Source organism: Lactuca serriola, chromosome 7, assembly GCF_051521515.1.
Source record: "Lactuca serriola cultivar US96UC23 chromosome 7, Lser_US96UC23_V15, whole genome shotgun sequence".
NCBI lineage: Eukaryota > Viridiplantae > Streptophyta > Magnoliopsida > Asterales > Asteraceae > Lactuca > Lactuca serriola.
In genome coordinates, this window is record NC_136414.1 from 87,705,786 (window position 1) to 87,712,518 (window position 6,733).

The 6,733-nt window shown below is 33.8% G+C and overlaps 1 pseudogene; it reads right to left on the bottom strand.

Moving 5' to 3' along the window:
• Positions 1–764: 764 nt before the first annotated feature.
• Positions 765–1,283, bottom strand: LOC145064192 (cell wall / vacuolar inhibitor of fructosidase 1 pseudogene; annotated as a pseudogene).
• Between the last annotated feature and the right edge of the window lie 5,450 nt (positions 1,284–6,733).

The window sequence follows — 6,733 nt, forward strand, 5'->3', positions numbered from 1 at the left end:
TTGTAACATATTAGTTCTTGGTTTCATACACAATTTGTAAAATATGGTTCATACACTTGAGACTTGCTCAAGATTTCGAGTTCATGAAAAATTTCATATGGAGTATTCATAAGTTTAGCATATATAACTTAGCATGCAGGCATAACAAGCAAATATATCAAGATTTAAACAAGACTGTGACTTGTATTGTCCCCCAAAAACAATGAAAAGCCCAAAATAGGGGTATGAAACTCACCTTGGGTAGAAGATAGTATAGTGGAAGAGATGAGGTGAGAAATTGGAGCCTAGAACACTTGAAGAGTTTGACAACCCTTGGAAACTTAGTAACGAGGGACGATCAATGTAATTTTCTTAAACTTACAATTATTAAGAATTTTATTATTGTATAACTAAATTAGAGTTATTTAATGGTTTTGTTTTTAGATATTAATAGTTTAAGTAACATAAAATTTTTGAGATCTTACATCCAGTTTTCCAAAAACCGTAAACAACAAACTCATACGAAAACGTTATTTAATGACACCTTCGCGTCATAAAATGTAAAACCATCAAAAGAAAATTTTATTTGTTATTCAGGTAACAATTTAAGAGCATTCTAATAAAGATCCTAGCTAAATTAGCAATATCATCCACAGAATTAAGTGAATGATGTTATCAAATTTGTGTTTTTGATAAAATGAAAACAACTTTCAAAAAGCTACGATAAATTAAAAGTTTGTAATAAACTCGTTAATATATAAATTTCTTTTTTATTATAACAAAACTTATAAAAGCATTCTAATAATGGCCCTAGCTACATTAGCCACATCTTCCATATCTTTATTCATATTCGTCAACGGTGATGTTTGACCATGCTCCTTAAAACTCCTCTCACATGTCTGCGACTCGATAGTGGTATCAGCCATTCCATCTTCACCGAATTTAGGGTTTCCAAGATTCAATGCATTAATGGTTAAAGGAACATTCACATGCATTATAGTGTTATACACATCTCCACACTGCATCAGTTTCGCTGTCAACTCGGGCAGAGACTTTTTGAGAGCATCGATTTGTTGTAGGGTTTTCACACCTTCGTTTTTTACTGCATCAACTACGATGAGTGCTAAGCCTGTTAAATTTGCATCTTGGCTCTTAGGGTTTGCCAATAAAATCGAAAGGCATAAGTTGTATGAAGGTGTGCCCTTGCATGTGTTCTCTATGAATTGTCTGTCTCCCATGGCTAAAAATAGGGTTTCTTGAAAAAGAATAGCGAGAAAGAGAATGGTGACACGAGACAAGTTCATCGTGATGAATTGAAGGAAAAAAACGAGTGACGGTTTAATGATTTGTTTTCTATGATTATGATTACCAATTTATAGGACGATTTACTTCATAATTTAAAAAATAATAAAATCATTTTTTGTTGATATTAAATGACCATTGACCAATACAAACATAAAATTTAATTACACCCATTAATGTTTTCTAACTATTAATAGAAAATATATATTTTATTAAAAAACTTTCTATACAATATACTCACTACCATAAAACATAGCTTTATACATATGTTTAATTAGCGTCGATGAATAACTACTGATTATGGAATCTGGGCTTGTAGAAAATAGCAGATACCAAAAATAACCGATCGATCCGTTTTGAATTATGGTAGATTAGGTTTGGTTATTCGGGTTTAGGGTATGTAGTTTTGGTTACTCGGTTAATGCAATTTGATATAAGTTTGAGCATACGGTGTGTATATGGGGTTTCGGGTATATACCGAATATCCGATATTTTTTTAAAAAAAAATCATTTTTGTAATATGTATAGAGGAGCATTCATCTCTTACTCTTAATCTCTTTCAACATTGGAAAATTGATTTAATCAATTTACTATTCTCCCCATTGAATTGAGTTAATCTTAAAAGAGTATATAAATATTATATTTGATTATATGTGACGTTTAATTTTTTCTCAATTCCCGACATAATATCCTACTATTTCACTATACAAAAATGGTTTATACGTCGTGTAGTCAAACGGTGGTGCTACTTTATGTTTAAATTGGTAAATGGTTGAATGTATCATTCCTACTATTTTTTTAACAACGAATTGCTCCCTCTTCATTTCGCGCGGGATGCACCGATAATGTCTTTGTCAAACTACAAAAATCCAATGTCCACTTTATGGGCCGTATCTGTAAACATTTTATTAGACACATACCATTTTTCTAATTTTTATAAATTAAATGTACAATTTTTTATTTTATTTTCTATAAAGACACCAAACTTGCTAACATACCAAAGATTTAAAAATATGGTCCATTTTTGTAAAAAAACATTACATATGGACATTTTTTTAAATTACAGGGATAACTTTTTGTAATTTATTTTCTGTTGGGGGTCAAACCTGCCAATATGCGGAATATTTAAACATACGAACAATTAAAAAAAACTATATAATGACATTTTCTGTAAATTAAGGCAACGTTTGGAATCTATTTTCGAAACAGAGACCAAAACTGACTACATGCGAAACTTACACGTGTACCATTCCATCTTTATAAATTACACGGATAACTTTTCTAATTTATTTTTTAGACCGGTGGGTTTGGGATCAGCATCCTCGGCGCAAACCGTGTTGACTCATCGGCTTGCCGAGCTCGGCTCGGCATCAAAGTTAATATATGTCAGGTATTGTTGACCAATGTGAAGGTGGGGTAGTTCGCAACGGCTATTTCCATTTAATTTTTTTTCATTTAAAAAAAAACTCCTATAAATACTACAACTTTAAACCATTTTAACCTCATAACTTCAACTTACAACTCAAATACGCTCTCTCAAAATGTCTTCTTTGTCATCATTATCGGGCATGTTTGATGCCTTGCTTGAAACAACTATAGAGGATATTCAGGAGGCAGAGCAGATGATCGAACAACTACAAGAAGAAAATGCGAAGAATGCACGCCAGAGGAAGAGAAGATACATACAAGGATTTCGTGAGGCGGCTAATGATCGACTCATGCAAAATTACTTTGTGGACAACGCCAACTTTATAGGATATTATTTTTGTCATCGGTTCCGTATGCAAAAATCTTTGTTTTTGCGTATAGTCAACTATGTCACGACAGCATGTCCATTTTTTCAACAATGTCGAGATGCTAGAGATATAATTGGTTTACTCATATACAAAAACACACCGCTGCACTTCGTCAAGTAGCGTATGCCACTTTCCCCGACGCACTTGAGGAGAACCTTAGGATGTGCAGACGTGTTGCACGAACTAGCATTCATAAATTTTGTAAGTATGTCATGAGATTATATGGTCCATGATATCTACGCAAACATACTTGTACTGACAGCCAACAATTGTATGCTCTTCACTCAAACGTGCACGACTTTCCTGGAATGTTAGGAAATGTGGATTGTCTCCACTAGGCATGGGGTTGTTGTCTGAATTCCAATAAAGGGCAATATACCTGAGGCGGTCATGGTTATCCAACAGTTATACTTGAAGCGGTGGCGTCACAGGATATGTGGATATGACATGCATTCTTTGGCTCATCCGACTCCCTTAATGACATCAACGTTCATAACAGGTCTCTGTTACTTGACGACATGTACAACGGGACCGCACCAAACTCCTCTTTTCAAGTAGCTAGAACATCGTATAGGAACAGGATATTATCTGGTGGATGGGATCTATCAGGAGCGTGCTTGTTTTGTGAAGTCATTGTCTTGTCCAAATGATTGGAAGAGGTTGAAGTTTAAGAGAGCTCAAGAGCGGGCGAGAAAGGATGTTGAACGAGCATTTGGAGCTTTGAAAAAACGTTAGCATTTTCTTAAATGTCCCACGTTGTATATGGAGGAGAAGAAAATGAGTGAGGTGATGTATACTTGTATCATATTGCATAATATTATTATCGAAGACGAAGGAAATGCAATATGTGAGTATAACGAAAATGAGATCGTTCAACCGACACAAGCTTTTGAGGTTGGAAGTGTAGAGTTCATGTCGAGGAGGGCACTAGTTAATGATGTTTAGACGCATCACGTTCTTCGTAAGGATTTGAGGAAACATATTTGGAACGTCAACCACATCGATCTTAACATGGAACCGGTCGACGATTTGGAAGGTCATTATTCCGATGAAGATGTTCTTTAGGTCTATCTAGGTTTGGTAATTTTAGTTTGTATGTTTTTAATTTCAAATTCTATTTTTTTTTGTGTATTTGTTGTTATTTTGAATTTCTATGTTTTAATTTTAAGTTTAATGGATTTTTAGTTTTTAAATGTTGTTATGTTTGAAAGATTTATTTTCTATATTTAAAAAACAATATAGGTACATTGGCAAGTATGGCAACCCGCGCCTACCAAATGACAACTTTTTGTAAGAATGTGGCAAGTGTGATGTGGTGCCTACATGGACCGTGGCAACTGTGACGCCACACCCACCAGCCTTATTCAAAGACCAAACATGTGATCATATAAAAGTATCGTGGCCAAAGCCTAAAAATTGTTTTTTATTATATATAATAATTAAAAGACAAAACTACAAGAATAATCCTATGGTTTAGCAAATGTCATAAACTTAGTCTCTGCTCTTCAAACTTAGGACCTCCTCCCCTCTCCCTCATCAGCCTATGCCTTTCCCAACTAGGCTACAATTTTATTTTTCCAAAAACTAATTAATATCATCTAAAATCGTAAAAACATTAACAACAAAAAATTTTAAAAACATATTTTCACAAAAAATCTTTTTTTAATAAAACAAAATATTTTTTAGCGTATTATAAAAGGAATACTTTTTACAAACCATTTATATATTTTTTACGTAATTATTTTATGTAAAATATATATATATTTTTTTACTTTTTTACAAACAATTTATATATTTTTTATGTATTTGTTTTGTGTAAAATATAATTTTTTATGTTTTTAAAAATACGTTTTCGTATACTATGTTATTAAATTGCAATGAAAAATAAGTTTCTTTTGTGTATTCATGTTATGTGAAACTCGAAAAAAAAAAAAAAAAAACCACGAGCCTTCCCTTGTTCCGTTCTTGTTTGATTTTATGTTTTCCCTACTTTGTTATAATGGATTTCACGAAAATTAGTTGTGTTATATTGTCTACAACTGATAGCATTTTTTGTTTATTATTTTCTCGTAGTGACTTAGTCCGTTCTTACTAAAATTTATAAAATAAAGCAAAGCATAAGGGCTTTGAAATTCATTGGTTAAAAGGCTACTACATTTATGACAATTCCATGTTTACAAAACATATCTACGTGGAGATTTCTATGTGGAGATGGATAGATTGATGACTCCATGGATTTTGGTTAAAAAACTAGTACAATAATAACATTAGCATGTTTACAAAAGTCTTCTATGTGGAGATGGATACTGCTAATTTTATGGATCCTTATTGATAATTTCCAGCATTTATTCATAGGTTGTGATTAGTTTTTCAGCTAGTGTAACGAATAGATGAATGCATTTGAGATTGGGAAGTTATTCATTGATGGATTCTGATAAAAGCAGAATCGGTGTGAAAGTTATTGGAACGTGAATGGTAATTCACACACAATGTTCTTTGTAGTTGCATCCTTCATCTGCAGTTGTTAAAGCATGGTTTGTTGCTGGGTCATGAGGTTTTCGATTTAAGTTGTCATAATTTTTTTGAGGTGGATTTCAACATCTTTGGTAGTCATTGGAGCTGAGGTTTATAGTGTGAGTTTGTTTCGATTTTGTTATTGTAGCTATTTGAATGGGATGGTTAAATAAAGTGATTGGAAGGAAGTCGAAGAGGTGACGTTAGTTGGGTTGTAATTACGAAATACCCTTCACTTATAAAAAAAACAACGATTATTAAGAAATTATTGTTTATTTGATAATTGCTACAAATTAAATGACAGTTGGAATATGAGTGAATCACCCTATGTCAAATCAGAGTATGTCAAACAATCATCCAAATACATCAGAGTCAAATAAGGCGTAAATCCTGGTGTGTGCGATGCGATCATCTCGAGCTCTTCCCCTTTGATCCGGAAGTAACTGAAACAAAAACTAAAAACCGTAAGCACGAAGCTCAATGAGCTCCCCAAATACCATATACCATACATATATGTTAGCTCAAGGCTATGTCAGGTCTATTTCACTCCTGGGTCTATTTCACCCCCGGTCTATTTCACCCTCGAGTCTATTTCAACTCATGTATCAACCAAAGCTGTAACGAGTCTATTTCAACTCATATGTCAGCACAAGGTTGTATCGGGTCTATTTCACTCCACATACATATATCAAACAGGCACACAGGCAATATAACCCATACAACAGGAGTCACAAAGACTACAAGCACATAACATATCCTAGTGTCCTATAGTATAGTGAACAAACTCACCTCAGTTTGCTGTCGGTCAAAAAAATGATCGGGTTGTTGAACCTGAAAATCCCAACTAATAATTGGGACATAAACCATAACTAGGAATCTAGTTCATTTGTCCACCACCCATGGTAAAAGACCTTTTTACCATTTCCTCACTTTGACCAATAACCGAGGCCCAACCTAATGGCACCAAAATCCCAATTTGGCCCAAATTTGAAAATGCTGCTCAAAGCCCATTATGGGCCCAAATCTAAGTAGGCCTAAACCTAACAATGCCCCAAATTCAGTAGGACTAGTGGCTCAACAAGGCCAAAACCCTAATAGTCCAAAATTGTTCAAACTGCAAAGCCCAGGACCAGGCCTGGTAT